This window comes from Salvelinus sp. IW2-2015, linkage group LG3, assembly GCF_002910315.2.
Source record: "Salvelinus sp. IW2-2015 linkage group LG3, ASM291031v2, whole genome shotgun sequence".
Classification (NCBI taxonomy): domain Eukaryota; kingdom Metazoa; phylum Chordata; class Actinopteri; order Salmoniformes; family Salmonidae; genus Salvelinus; species Salvelinus sp. IW2-2015.
Genome location: NC_036840.1, coordinates 30,656,026 through 30,672,572, shown reverse-complemented (window position 1 = coordinate 30,672,572; position 16,547 = coordinate 30,656,026). Strand labels below are relative to the sequence as shown.

The window sequence follows — 16,547 nt, the reverse complement described above, 5'->3', positions numbered from 1 at the left end:
CATCCACAGCCATCACCTCATGTTTCAGCATGATAATGCACGGCCCCATGTTGCAAGGATCTGTACACAATTCCTGGAAGCTGAAAATGTCCCAGTTCTTCCATGGCCTGCATACTCACCAGACATGTCACCCATTGAGCATGTTTGGGATGCTCTGGATCGACGTGTACGACAGCGTGTTCCAGTTCCCGCCAATTCCAGCAACTTCACTCAGCCATTGAAGAGGAGTGGGACAACATTACACAGGTCACAATCAACAGCCTGATCAACTCTATGCGAAGGAGATGTGTCGTGCTGCATGAGGCAAATGGTGGTCACACCAGATACTGACTGGTTTTCTGATCCATGGCCCTACTTTTTTTTTTAAAGGTATCTGTGACCAACAGATTCCAAGTCATGTAAAATCCAGAGATTAGGGCCTAATGAATTTATTTAAATTGACTGATTTCCTTATGAACTGTAACTCAGTAACATCTTTGAAATTGTTGCATGTTGCATTTAGTTTTGTTTAGTATATAATACAGTTCATGAAGAATGTAAAACAATTAAATTATTCCAACATTGCCTAAAATTATTAATAAGTTACTAATGAGAGACCTATGTAAGCAATATAGCAATTGAGATGTACTGTACAAACTATGGCATAAGGGAACGATGAGCGGATAAGAGGCAAGCCGTGATTTCGATTAAGACATAACTCTTTGTTCAGCAACGGGGGCATATAAGCAGACAATAAAAGCTAATACAATATTTGATTATGACATTTCTCTAAAACAGGCTATAGGCTACATGTGCAGTCAGAACAGTAGGTTCTGAGGGGGACAGGGACAATTCTTAATGTGACACATGGGTGACACATCGTATTACTTTCTTAGCTACAGTATACATATCTCCCTGGCATATTAGATAATTTATTCAGCAGTATACAAGACATATTTCTGAAATAAACATTTGTTGTGCTCACTTGAATGTGGCGCGGTGGTCCTTCTTGTAGGCAAACTTTGTCATCAGTCTGGCATTCTCTAGATTTATGGTGCTTTCAAGACAACTTGGAACTCTGAAAAAAGGTTGAATTGTGACGTCAGTGATCTTCAGGTCGGAGCTCTAGAAAGAGGCCAGAGTTCCCAACTTGGAATTCAGAGTTGGCTGATCATTCAAAACACATTTTCCCAGTCGGAGTTAGTTTCTTTCAGAGTTCCCAGTTGTCTTGAATGCACTGAAGTATGAGATTTCCGAGTTTCCAGTTGTTTTGAACATGGCAGAAGTCATGCTGGATTGACAGTATGGCCAATGTTCAACCTTTTCTGGCCCATGGTGTTGATTGTGAAGATACCCTTTCAGACAGATGTTTTAAACCCAGACTTGGACCACACACCCTCTGCACTGAATAGTAGGCAGGCAAAGCAAAATATTGATTGCTTTGCGACACTTGCAGTTAGACATTGATTCCTTCCAAACCACTCATTGTTGAATTTGTGTAATGTTTATGGCCGATGGGCACCGATCGTTTTTTCTATAGTTTCTCTTCATATGACAAGGATTGAAAAGGATTTGCCAGTAGATTGTCGACATGATTCATGACAATGACTGCTTGTCTAGCTTGCTAGCTAAGATTTTACAAGTATTGACATGATCAGTACAATCAAAGCTATGGTAGATACAGTATAACATGATTTGACGTCTTATCTGTGGCCAATGGCCCTGAGCCTTCTTGGATGGGCACTTCTAATGTAAATCTATGGCAGCACCCAAGGGGGCTTGAACTGCCTAGCTCGCCCTGTAGATTCTGCAGGTGACGTAGTGTCCCCATGAGTGACAGAACACTGAGCCTATCACAGCGCAACTAGAGAAGATTACCAACGCCTACACTCTGTATTTTTGCTGACTGCTCTTTCACCACAGAAAGCTCTGATCTAGGCTAAAACACCTGCATTTTGGAGCTGCCTTACTCAAGAAGGAGACCATGTTTGTATGCGGCTTTATTAACTTTAATATGTTATTTTTTTTACATTGTTGGCAAACTGATATGTGACATGAATTAATGCAAAAATAACATGCAAAACAGGCAATTTTTGCAAAACCGGTGGGGCTCAAAACAGGTGGGGCTCCACGTGCCCTGAATGACGGGTCACCACTGGAATTGAGTGTCGGTGTGCATGACTGTGTAGGGCCCTGTGAGTGTGCATAGAGACCGTGCATAAAATACAAGGGTCTGGAGGATTTGGGTTCTCTTCAGAGAGGAATATAAACGATGAGCATAAATTTAATTTAAACCCATTTTGATTAATTCATGGAATGAATCTGCATATTCCTGCAGATTTTGATGTTTACTTCCTCTCTTTGAAAGCCAGCTGACTGCAACTCTAATTGATTATGCACCTGAACACTTAGGTTGATTAGACCTATTTTGCAGAAGTTTCAACCCTTTGAATCAGTCCTGTTCAATCTGCCAAAATGGGGTTTTATTTTTAGACAAGCAATGAATAAATGAATGAATGAAACATATTAGGGTGTCACTAAGACAGAATGTGTTGCTTGTTAGTATCACCCACTTTGCCTCTGTTAGTTTACATAGCACTTCTCTCCCTACAGAAAGGTCATGAAATTATGCCGTACATCATTTATTATTAATTCACTTCTGTAGGACTTCATTTAACATAGTTGCAATGCCTTGGATATGACCGTCTACTAGGGTTACAAAACTCCAGTAACTTTCCCAAAATGTACAGGTTTCTCTGGAATTTAGGTGGGAATATTCCCAGAATCATCAGGAGGGAATTAGCAGCAAAACTTGAGAATTTTGTGTAGTCATGCCTCCTGTCTCAGGTTCTTCAGGTGTCCTCGGTGGAGAAAATGGACCAAAGGCCATGACCTCTGCAGGCTTCCAGGGACTGCAGGGAGATGACCCATCTGAAGGGGGTAAGTTCTGTTGTGTCTACCCCTCGACAATCCATAGTCAATTGAATGATCTGCTGACATTCATATTTTATGTAATATTCTTACATAAATGAGTGACTACATTTACCATCCAATACAGTAGTTAAAAGTAATGCATTTAAAATGTTCTGAAATGTGTGAGCTGATAATTAATCAAATACTGTCAGGCTGCATTTACACAGGAAGTCAAATTCTGATATTTTTGCCACTAATTGTACTTTTGACCAATCAGATGTGTTGCCTATAATTGTGCAAAAGATCAGAATTGGGCTGCATGTGTTAATGCAGACCGTGATAAAGGAGGCCATAATTACAGTCCTTCAATGTTGACTTTTAATGTTTTAATTGGATGCAGGCGTTAAAAACACAAAATAGACATTCTCTTCACCTGGAGTATCATGCCAATTACAGGAGACTGTAACCGTGATGTTGTCAACGCTATCTGTGGAAAATAACTGCAGAGCAATTAGTCTAGCACCGAACTGCAGAGATAATGTAAGAGACTAATGAGTCAAATGTGTTCGAAGTCATGTCTTATGTTTGGTAGGCTAACTCATTAACAATTTTTAGATTAACAGCTTTACATACCACGATGTCCAATATCTCAAAAGGTTTAAAGTAATTCATACCTCTCTTAATGCATTTATGTTGCTATCGTATTTTCTGTTACTTTGACACTTGGCTATATCATGGATCCATGTGTCCTCATCCACCTTTGGAGGTGATCCTCCACATCTGATCATGATTAGTTCATAGTGGGTCTCCTTCATTAACCGTGCCAGTGCTGCACAAAATGTTTCATAGGGTTGGGTTCAATTCCATTTCAATTCAGGAAGTACACTGACGTTCCAATTCCATTCAATGAGTTTCAATGAGGAAAAATTGGAATTGGAATTTGGTTTACTTTCTGAGTTGACTGGATTTGAAATGGAATTGACCTCAACCCTGATATTTCATTCATCAATCTTGCAGGTGCCACACAGTTGTGTATATTTCAATCATTAGGGCAATTTTTATAAACACCTCAGCATTCATAACAATTAGCCTAGTTTGGATACAGTGGCAATTTAAGCATGTACATCTTGGTGGGGCAACCCCCCCCCCCAAAATTAATTGGGGGGGATGCATGCCAGCAAAACCAGGAAAGCCACTACACAACACCTACATAAAGCTGTCTCAACAGCAGAGTCCCAACACCTTACCACCGCTACTCATGGCTATCAGTGGAGCCTTGTCTAGCAGCAAAACAGTTCATTCAGCCTCATTTACTGCCTTTAAATAAAACAGCTGATATGGCTGACTTGCTTAAACAAATGTGGTTTCTACTGACTATTGAGATGTACAAAATATGGCAGAAGGGGACGACAAGCGGATAAGAGGCAATCCGTAATTTCGATTAAGACATTAATGAGCGAGCTAGGACGGACGTAGTCAATATAACTACTTGTTCAGCACTTTTGAAATGTACAGCGACAGAATTCAGAATATGGGCCGTTCTTACAGTGTTCTTTCTACCTGTACACCAAGTCAGAACCATAGGGTAAATAAAGGGGGCATATAAGCAGACAATGAAAGCTCATATAATATTCGATGATTACCTTTCTCTAAAAACAAGTTATAGACTACATGTGCACCACCAAGTCAGAACAGTAGGCGTAATTAAGAAGGGAAAATATACCAAATTATTAGGTTGAGGCACGTGGGCTACTAACAGTTAACTACACACCATACACTTATTATTCATACACTTATTATTTTCTTAGCTGCAGTATACATATCTCCCTAGCATATTACATAATTTATGCAGCAACATGCAAGACATTTTTCGACTCACCTTGTTGTGCTATGCTCACTTGAACAAGAAGGTGGTGCGGCGGTCCTTCGTGGGCAAACTTTGTCATCAAAGTCTGGCATTCTCTGGATTTCTGGTGCTTTCTGGTGAAATCACTAAAGTCAGATTTCCCAGTTCTGAGTTAACTGTTGTTTTGAGCACGGCAGAAATAATGCTGGATTGACAGCATGGCCAATGTTGAATAGTTATAATTTTAAGCTTGGTGTCACGCCCTGGCCTTAGTACTCTTTGTTTTCTTTATTATTTTAGTTAGGTCAGGGTGTGACATGGGGAATGTATGTGTTTTTGTAGTGTCTAGGGGTTGTATGTGTATGGGGCAGTGTCTAGTGTAGTTGTCTATGTAAGTCTATGGTTGCCTGAGTGGTTCTCAATCAGAGACAGATGTCTTTCATTTGTCTCTGATTGGGAGCCATATTTAAGGCAGCCATAGGCATCATGCGTTTGTGGGTAATTGTCTATGTTTATGTTCTATGTTGCATGTGTGCACTTAGTTCTTCTTAGCTTCACGATCGGTTGTTTTGTTCATTTTGTAAGTGTTTGTTTTTTCCTTCATTAAAAGAAGATGTCTTATTTTTCACACGCTGCGTTTTGGTCCTCCATTCAAAGTCAAGACGATCGTGACACTTGGAAAAGAGAACTTTAAACTGAGAATTCAGACCACACACCCACTCCACTGTATAGCAGGCTAGTGATTGATTTGCACTGCTTGCAGTTAGCCACTGATTCCTTCCAAACCACTCATTGTTGAATTTGCGATTTCCAACTTGTTGTGTATTGTTTATGTCCAATGGCCGATGAGCACCGATATGTTTTATCTGTAATTTCTCTTCATTATTTCTCTTTATATGACAAGGATTAAAAAGGATTTGCCAGTAGATTGTCGACTATATTCATGATGATGACTGCTTGCTAAGATTTTGAAAGTATGATGTTGACCAATCAAAGCTACTGTAGATATAACGTGATTTTACGTCATTTTATCTGTGGCCAATGACCTTCAGCCTTCTTGGATGGGCACTTCTAATGTAACACTATGGCAGCACCCAAGGGCTTGAATTTTCAAGCTCTATCCTTATATTTGGCAGTGAGGTAGTGTTCCCATGAGTGATCGAACACTGAGCCAATCACGGTCACTGCGCAACTAGAGAACATTACCAATCCCTACGCTCCATATTTTCCGCTGGCTGCCCCACCACCACAGAAAGCACTGAGCTAGGCTGAAACACTTGCATTTTGGAGCTGCCTTAATCAAGAAAGCAAAAAAGAGACCATGTTTGTATGGAGGCTTTATTAACTCAATGATTTACATTAGATTAATTTTTTTTACATTGTTTGCGAACTGATTTGTGACGCGTATTAATGTCAAAATAACATGCAAAACAGGCAACCCCAATGACGGGTTGCAACTGCTTGGATATATTCTTTAAGTGCAATATATTTAATTAGTGGGTAAAACTCCCAGGTCATACAATGAATTACAGAAACAAGTAATTATGATATTACTTGTAATGCCCATTGTGCATGTTTTGTGTTTTTAATGTAATACATTGACTTTGGTCCATTTAGATCAAAGGGTCTAATTACAAAGTTTGTGTAACCTGTAATATAATTTATGAATTCATTTTAATAATCAGTTTGCATTGGTTTTGACTCAAGGTATGTTTCTCCATTTTGTTCCTTTTACACATTCCCAGTGGCCTGTCGTCTTCCCCGGGCTATGCTCATTATGTGGTAGATTGATGGTTTAATCAGTCTCTAGTATTGATTCATTACTATTCGTTGGGGTTGGGGGGGGGGGGGGTAATTTTCATGAGAAAGAGGTCAATACATGCCCTGAATCTGTCTTTAAGCATTAAACATTCAGCGTATGCTGTTAGTCGGAAGTTTACATACACTTAGGTTGGAGTCATTAAAACTCATTTTCCAACCACTCCACAAATGTCTTGTTAACAAACTATAGTTTTGGCAAGTCGGTTAGCACATCTACTTTGTACATGACACAAGTCATTTTTTTAACCATTGTTTACAGACAGATTATGTCACTTATAATTCACTGTATCACAATTCCAGTTGGTCAGAAGTTTACACTAAGTTGACTGTGCCTTTAAACAGCTTGGAAAATTCCAGAAAATTATGTCATGGCTTTAGAAGCTTCTGATAGACTAATTGACATAATTTGAATCAATTGGAGGTGTACATGTGGATGTATTTCAAGGCCTACCTTCAAACTCAGTGCCTCTTTGCTTGACATCATGGGAAAATCAAAAGAAATCAGCCAAGACCTCAGAATTTTTTTTTAGACATCCATCCACAAGTCTGGTTCATCCTTGGGAGCAATTTCCAAACGCCTGAAGGTACCACGTTCATCTGTACAAACAATAGTACGCAAGTATAAACACCATGGGACCGCGCAACCGTCAAACCGCTCAGGAATGAGATGCGTTCTGTCTCCTAGAGATGAACGTACTTTGGTGCGAATAGTGCAAATCAATCCCAGAACAACAGCATAGGACCCTGTGAAGATGCTGGAGGAAACAGGTACAAAGTATCTATATCCACAGTAAAACGAGTCCTATATCAAAATAACCTGAAAGGCCGCTCAGCAAGGAGGAAGCCACTGCCCCAAAACCACCATAAAAAAGCCAGACTGCGGTTTGCAACTGCACATGGGGACAAAGATGGTACTTTTTGGAGAAATGTCCTCTGGTCTGATGAAACAAAAATAGAACTGTTTGGCCATACTGACCATCATTATGTTTGAAAGAAAAAGGGGGAGGCTTGCAAGCCGAAGAACACCATCCCAACCGTGAAGCACAGGGGTGGCAGCATCATGTTGTGGGGGTGCTTTGCTGCAGGAGGGGCTGGTGCACTTCACAAAATAGATGGCATCATGAGGAGGGGAAATTATGTGGATATATTGAAGCAACATCCCAAGACATCAGTCAGGTAGTTAAAGCTTGGTCGCAAATGGGTCTTCCAAATGGACAATGACCCCAAGCATAGTTACAAAGTTGTGGCAAAATGGCTTAAAGACAACACAGTCAAGGTATTGGAGTGGCCATCACAAAGCCCTGACCTCAATCCTATAAAAAAATGTGTGGGCAGAACTGAAAAGGCGTGTGCGAGCAAGGAGACCTACAAACCTGACTCAGTTACACCAGCTCTGTCAGGAGGAATGGGCCAAAATTCACCCAACTTATTGTGGGAAGCTTGTGGCAGGCAACCTGAAACATTTGACCCAAATTAAACAATGTAAAGGCAATGCTACCAAATACTAATTTTGTGTATTTGTAAACTTCTGACCCACTGGGAATGTGATGAAAGAAATAAAATCTCAAATAAATCTCTCTACTATTATTCTGACATTTCACATTCTTAAAATAAAGTGGTGATCCTAACTGACCTAAGACAGGGAATTTTTACTAGGATTATGTCAGGAACTGTAAAAAAAACTGAGTTTAAATGTATTTGGCTAAGGTGTTGTAACGATCTTCATTGGGAGAAAGAGAGGAGGACCAATGCGCAGCGTGATAAGTGTTCATGATGAATATTTAATAGATCTAACTGAACACTGAAATACAAAACAATAAAGTGAACGAACAAACGAACGAAAACCGAAACAGTTCCGTGTGGGGCAAACACTGACACGGAAAATAACCACCCACGAAACCCAGGTGAAAAAAGGCTACCTAAGTATGATTCTCAATCAGAGACAACTAACGACACCTGCCTCTGATTGAGAATCATACCAGGCCAAACGAAAAAACCAACATAGAAAAACGAACATAGATAACCCACCCAACTCACGCCCTGACCATAAAACAAAGAAATAACAAAAGAACTAAGGTCAGAACGTGACAGGTGTATGTAAACTTCCGACTTCAACTGTATATACAGTATGTTTGAATATGGTTATTTGAATAAAAAAGTCTGAGTTTGTATTCAAGGATATCCTTTGAGTGTATTTGCAGTTTTAAATCTGACTCAACCAAATGTTTAACTTGAACCTTTAGTTTGTTAGAAATCCTGAATCCTAACTTGACATCTGAACAGTAACTTGAAATAGTGTGCACATCTCCAATTAGAACCCTAACTCCAATTGTGAACCCTAACCCACCCCAAAAATCTCCCACCATTACTAGAGTTGCACCTAGAGGACATATCGTCACTTCTTCACTTTGCTGCCCAGAACGGGTTTCAGGATGTCTCCAGTGTGTTGCCACAATGTCCAGGGGCAGAGAGCTTTACGCACCGCTAACCGCCAATGTCAGATGCCCGTTGAGATCGCCCAACATCATGATCACGCTGAGGTCTATGCCCTGTTGCAGCAGACACTGGTTAGTGCATGTCTCAGAGTAGGAGTGCTGATCTAGGTTTAGGTCCCCCCTGTCCATGTAACCTTATTTATTGGGATCTAAAAGGCAAAACTGATCCTATATCAGCGCTCTACTCTGAGATGCTTTGGGAATACAGGCCCAGATCTCCTCAGCTCTGCTAAAACATGAAGGGGTTGTAACATTTTGTGTACTGTACAGTGCCGTTACTGTCCTGCATGGACAATGTAGTACAATGGGTACCCTGCATTTCCAGGACCAGGAGTCATTACATTCTCATCAACACATCTGAATGATTACAAAATTATTTAATGATTTATTCACTTTGAAAGTAGCTAGTGGCTCTGAAGTGTCCGCAGCCCACATTTAGGGTTTCTCTTCCTAACAACAGCCATTTTCATAACAAAAAAGAATCTGTCAACGCTTACTGGAAGAGCTTCTGAAACCCTGTATGTCAAGAAGCTGAACAACAAAGACAGCTGTGTTCTCAGGAATGTACTTAAGCAGATGTGGTACAGCGTACAGAGATACTCCATAAATAATAAACATGGTGGAAGTGGGAGGAAGAAGGCTGGTGGAAGCCTTAAGAGTATTGAGTCACCAGGTTCTCCTCATTCTCCAGGACAGCCGATATATCTCAATTTCTCCATCCCCCGACCACGCCACCTCTTTCCATTACCCATGTCTATGACCAGGTGTAACGGCTTTCGTCTTCCTCCTCGTCTGAGGAGGAGAAATTAGAAGGATCGGAGGACCAATGTGCAGCGTGGTAATTGTTCATCTTGATTTAATAAAAGTGAACACTCAAAATACAAAAAACAACAAATGTGAAAAACCGAAACAGTTCTGCTGGTGCAGACACACGAAGACTGAAAACAACCACCCACAAAACCCAACACAAAACAGGCTACCTAAATATGGTTCCTAATCAGAGCTAACACAAAACACCTGCCTCTGATTGAGAACCATATCAGGCCAAACACAGAAATAGCAAAACATAGAAAAACAAACATAGACTGCCCACCCCAACTCACGCCCTGACCATACTAAATAAAGACAAAACAAAGGAAATAAAGGTCAGAATGTGACACCAGGGGCAATACGGTAAAGCATGCACCTCCCGTTCACCCTTTTCCTCCCCCTCTCATCTCTTCTAATCTGTCACCGCGTTGCCTTTATACGAGTTCCCCACGGGGGTGTTGCAACACCCCCATGGACGTTCAAGAGGTCTGTGTTTGTTCATGCAGTCACAATGGTTTTGGGGAGAGTAGTGTGGGTCGTCAGCATACATTAGGACCATTATGCGATGCCTAATGTGAGATTTCTTGCAAAATATAGATGTTTTTCTTATGTTAATATGGTGAGAGTCTCACCCCGCTATCTCCCAGCGATATGAAAGGACAGGGAGGTGCAGGGCGTTCGCAGTTTACTCACTAATGACATACAATCCAAATGTGATAGGTAGGCTACGAATGTGTATCTGTATATCCATTAGCTAAACCCAGAGCAGATGAATGTGCCATAATGTTGCCTGCTTTCCACAATGCAAATCCCATTAGTCAGTGAAGACAGCAAATCATTTAGAATATGCTGCGCTGTCTGGAGGTAGGTACCCCAATGGTGCAAGATCTTAAACGATAAAGAGATGCAGCATTTTCACTAAAGCCTCTCCTCAAAAGGTCTATTGGGATCTACAGTATTTGTATAGCAAATCCATTGTTGATATTGAAAAATATATATAATATTCATTCACTCTCATTCTCAGCACAATAATGAAGCCCTTGCCAGTAATACCACCATGCAAGAAGCAAACAGAAAAACCAAAATGAGAGCTATAGATGGGTCTGTGTTTAGAAGCTCAGTGAGTAGCAACCAGGGACCCAACCTAGGCCCAACCGTATCCACACCATATGTGCCTTCCCGGATATATCCTTTTTAAAACGACAAGTATAACAGGGATAAAATTACAGTACACCAGCATAGTAGTGGTTCATTGAAACTGTACATTTCCATCCTCTTCTGAACTGTAATAGTAAGAGAAAACAGCCTTGCCCTCTGCCTACCCTAGCCTTTATCCTTGTCTACCAACACTAGTCTTGTCAAAAAACAGTTTCCCTCCAGGAGCCTAGCTGCTTCTCTCCATATCTCCAAAGAGCAGGGGATTCCCCAGTGGGAGACTTAGACACTCGACAGCTGCTCAGAATGAATTTATCCTCTGGCAATGCCGCTAATTGCGAGAGATTGCAGATGGAGCCAAGGCTGATCACCCGGATGGGATTGTTCCAGGCAAAAAACTCTCTGGTGTCTTTGAGTTTTAGGAAAACTGACAGGAGAGACTGAGGAAGAGCAAGGCATGGGTGTCCAACAGAGGTCACTTCCTTGGGAATACCCGGAATTCTGCTGGCGGCCATGTTTTTGCAGAATTTTTACGCACCAGCAAGAATGGATGTTTCCTTTCCTCGCAACTCAATATTAGGAACGTGTTCTTAATGTTTTGTACACTCAGTGTAATCAAATTGTCAATCATAATATAACATAATACCGTTATTTTGATGTAGCCTAGAATGACACATTTCAGGTAATTTTAAGTAAAAAGGTCAGTGCATTTCAGCTGACTCCCAGGGCTGTTATGGGGTAGACTAAACTCAGGTAGTATGGTGGTTTCATTACAGTTAGCCATGTGTCAGCCCCTCTCCCGGCCAATTAATCAGGTTATGAGTGCTTTGGGGGAACAGTGTAGTGGCTCTCTGTCAATACAGTCAAGACGAATGGCCCCTCTGCTCCTGAATGCAGCCGTATCACTCACACAGCCTACTTAACTACAATATCACCGTTGATCTGCCACCACTGGTCTCCAAGGCACCACACTTCTCCAATGGTAATGAGCTGTGAACTGCTCCACAGGGGAAATCTGTGCCAGTTAGGGACAGGAGAAAGAAACATTAGCATAGAAGATCTACCTATTTTAAAGACAGATTATGTTAGTAGCTCCAACGACTTTCTAATTGTAATATTATAATGTGATCTCAGTTTAATGGTATCCTTTATCGAGGCCTTCTTCCTAAATGAAACCATGTGTTTCTAGTTGCTATTTTCTTTTATTTCTGAGATGAAATTGCCAAAGTGTAACTGAGGTGGTTCCAGGAACCACGCTTGTGTAATGTGCAAACGTCTTTTAACTCAGCGGCCTGACAGACTCGTGGCGTGCAGAATATCTGAGTTTGAAACCCGGTTGGTTACGCATGCACAAGAAAGGGGACTCTACTATGGAGGGAAATCTGGCCCAGTCAATCAAATGTATTTATAAAGCCCTTCTTACATCAGCTGATGTCACAAAGTGCTGTACAGAAACCCAGCCTAAAACCCCAAACAGCAAGCAATGCAGGTGTAGAAGCACTGTGGCTAGGAAAAACTCCCTAGAAAGTCCTAGTAAACGGCGAGGAGATTCTTTCCAGTCAATGCATTTGTGTCTGAGTGGTAGGTTAGAGTAAGGGGCGCTTTGGATAAGAGTGTCTGCCAAATGACTTCCGTTTTTTAAAACATATTTAAGAAGAAAGAGAAAGGAATGGCCCACTGATTGTATTTACTTGTGGTCATAGATCAGTCCTACAGAGGAATGGGTAATAATTTAAAAGGATTTAAACACACATCCTCCATGCACTCCACTGATTGGTACCATGTTGACTGTCAAATTGCAGTTTAAGTATAGTTTTTTCCCTGCCATTGGATCTTTGTTGCATTTGCATGCAAACTTATTTGAATAAAGTCCAGAGACAGTGAGATGCATCCCAACTCCATGATTTGTAAACGATTTGAATGATACCCTGTCTACATTAGGAAATGACTGGTTATTTCAGCTTATGTACAACAGGCAATTCTAACACATTATCTATTAAAGTGAATTAAATACGATGTGTATAGTAGTAAAGGACATTTTTATAAATCTTATACAAAATACTCTGCAATTCCACTAGTCAACAAGCAATGATGGCATGATTGCAAACAGGTGGCACTAGTGCCTTTTCCAAAAACACATCTAAATAAGATATTAGTTAATGGACCAAAGTCTTCCTGTTACTCTAACATTTTCATGACAGAGAATACATAACATGCAATATCAAGAAGTGTAATATTGCGGTGGAGTGGCTGTGTTGCTTAGGAATAGCACATGGAAAATGCTTAGTTGAGTGCACATACATTTTTTTAAATGTGTTTCCATGTTAATCATTAAAATGCATATTTCTGTATCGGTACTAGTATGGTTCAGAATATTGCCACAACATTTTAACCAGTAATTTTAACCAGTCATGTTCCTCAGGATTGACATTGACTGTTTGAACTGTGGCGTCTGGTAAGACAAGGGGTGGCGGACTATGTATTTTTGTAAATAACAGCTGGTGCACGATATCTAAGGAAGTCTCAAGGTTTTGCTCACCTGAGGTAGAGTATCTCATGATAAGCTGTAGACCACACTATCTACCTGGAGAGTTCTCATCTGTATTTTTCATAGCTGTCTATATACCACCACAGACTGAGGCTGGCACTAAGACGGCACTCAATGAGTTGTATTCCACCATAAGCAAACAGGAAAACGCTCACCCTGAGGCGGCTCTCATAGTGGCCGGGGACTTTAATGCCAGGAAACTTAAATCGGTCTTACCAAATTTCTATCAGCATGTTAAATGTGCAACCAGAGGGGGAAAAAACTCTGGACCACCTTTACTCCACACACAGAGACGCATACAAAGCTCTCCCTCACCCTCTATTTGGCAAATCTGACCATAATTCTATCCTCCTGCTTACAAGCAAAAATTAAAGCAGGAACCACCAGTGACTTGATCAATAAAAAAGTGGTCAGATGAAGCAGATGCTAAGCTACAGGACTGTTTTGCTATCACAGACTGGAATATGTTCCGGGATTCCTCCAATGGCATTGAGGAGTACTCCACATCAGTCATTGGCTTCATCAATAAGTGCATCGATGACGTCGTCCCCACAGAGACCGTACGTACATACCCCAACCAGAAGCCATGGATTGCAGGCAACATCTGCACTGAGCTAAAGGCAAGAGCTGCTGCTTTCAAGGAGCGGGACTCTAACCCGGAAGCTTATAAGAAATCCCGGTATGCCATCCGACGAACCATCAAACAGACAAAGCATCAATACAGGACATAGATCGAATCATACTACACTGGCTCTGACGCTCGTCGAATGTGGCAGGGCTTGCAAACCATTACAGACTACAAAGAGAAGCACAGCCGAGAGCTGCCCAGTGACACGAGCCTACCAGACGAGCTAAACTACTTCTATGCTCGAGTCAAATAACACTGAAAAATGCATGAGCGCACCAGCTGTTCCGGAAGACTGCGTGATCACGCTCTCCGCAGCCGATGTGAGTAAGACCTTTAAACAGGTCAACATTCACAAGGCCGCAGGGCCAGACGGATTACCAGGACGTGTACTCCGAGCATGCGCTGACCAACTGGCAAGTGTCTTCACTGACATTTTCAACCTCTCCCTGTCCGAGTCTGTTATACCAACATGTTTTAAGCAGACCACCATAGTCCCTGTGGCCAAGAACACTAAGGTAACCTGCCTAAATGACTACCGACACGGAGCACTCACATCTGTAACCATGAAGTGCTTTGAAAGGCTGGTCATGGCTCACATCAACACCATTATCCCAGAAACCCTAGACCCACTCCAATTTGCATACCGCCCTAACAGATCCACAGATGATGCCATCTCTATTGCACTCCGCACTGCCCTTTCCCACCTGGACAAAAGGAAAACCTATGTGAGAATGCTATTCATTGAATACAGCTCAGCGTAGTCAGCGTAGTTTCAGTGCCCTCAAAGCTCATCAATAAGCTAAAGGACCCTGGGACTCAACACCTCCCTCTGCAACTGGATCCTGAACTTCCTGACGGGCCGCCCCCAGGTGGTAAGGGTAGGTAACAACACATCCGCCACGCTGATTCTCAACACAGGGGCTCCTCAGGGGTGCATGCTCAGTCCCCTCCTTTACTCCCTGTACACTCATGACTGCAGGGCCAGGCACGACTCCAACACCATCACTAAGTTTGCCGATGGCACAACAAGGGTAGGCCTGATCATCGACAACGACGAGACAGCCTATAGGGAGGAGGTCCGAGACCTGGCCGTGTGGTGCCAGGACAACAGCCTCTCCCTCAACGTGATTAAGACAAAGGAGATGATTGAGGAATACAGGAAAAAGAGGACAGAGCATGCCCCCATTCTCAACGACAGGGCTGTAGTGGAGCAGGTTGAGCGCTTCAAGTTCCTTGGTGTCCACATCACCAACAAACTAACATGGTTCAAGCACACCAAGAGAGTTGTGAAGAGGGCACAACAAAACCTATTCCCCCCAGGAGACTGAAAAGATTTGGTATGGGTCCTCAGATCCTCAAAAGGTTCTACAGCTGCACCATTGGGAGCATCCTGACTGGTTGCATCACTGCCTGGTATGGCAACTGATCGGCCTCCAACCGCAAGGCACTACAGTGGGTAGTGCGAACGGCCCAGTACATCACTGGGGCCAAGCTTCCTGCCATCCAGGATCTCTATACCAGGCGGTGTCAGAGGAAGGCCCTAAAAATTGTCAGACTCCAGCCACCCTAGTCATAGACTGTTCTCTCTGCTACCGCACGGGCCCCCCTATATTTTACACTGATGCTACTCTGTTGTGATCACTTTAATAACTCTACCTACATTTACATATTACCTCAATTATCTCGACTAACTGGTGCCCCCGCATATTGACTCTGTACCGTTACCACCCTGTATATAGTCTCACTATTGTTATTTTTCTGCTTCTCTTTAATTACTTGTTACTTTTATTTCTTATTTGTATTTTATTGTTGGTTAGGGGCTCGTAAGTAAGCATTTCACTGTAAGTAAGCATTTCACTCTACACCTGTTGTATTCGGCGCATGTGACTAATAACATTTGATTTGATTTGAATCAGCTGTGCTACAGTAGGTCTGTGTAAGATGTGCATTTATTTCAGGTCAAACATGACTGAATTAACACACTTTAACACACTTTTTCCCCCCATCCTAATTATTATTAGCTAGGCCTGAGCTTTTCCCAATTCTTACCTTGAGAGAACAAAAAAAGGATAAGTTGCTAGCTGGAAAAATAAGCATCTTGTCTGCAATGCATTCCGTCAATAGCATCTCTACTGGTTACCAGTGTGTAAAGTAAAAAATAAAAAACAATTAAAGGGTGGATCAGCTTAATATTGTGGAAAGATTGTTGCCTCCATCAATGTAATTGTCTGCATCATTTTCAATCCCCCATATATATATTTTTTGTAAATATATACAGTGGGGAGAACAAGTATTTGATACACTGCCGATTTTGCAGGTTTTCCTACTTACAAAGCATGTAGAGGTCTGTAA

General features: G+C 41.7%; 1 pseudogene; it reads left to right on the top strand.

Annotated features, from left to right (window-relative positions):
* LOC139023383 (uncharacterized) overlaps window positions 1-16,547 on the top strand; it is a 46,791-nt pseudogene that overhangs the window by 11,231 nt on the left and 19,013 nt on the right.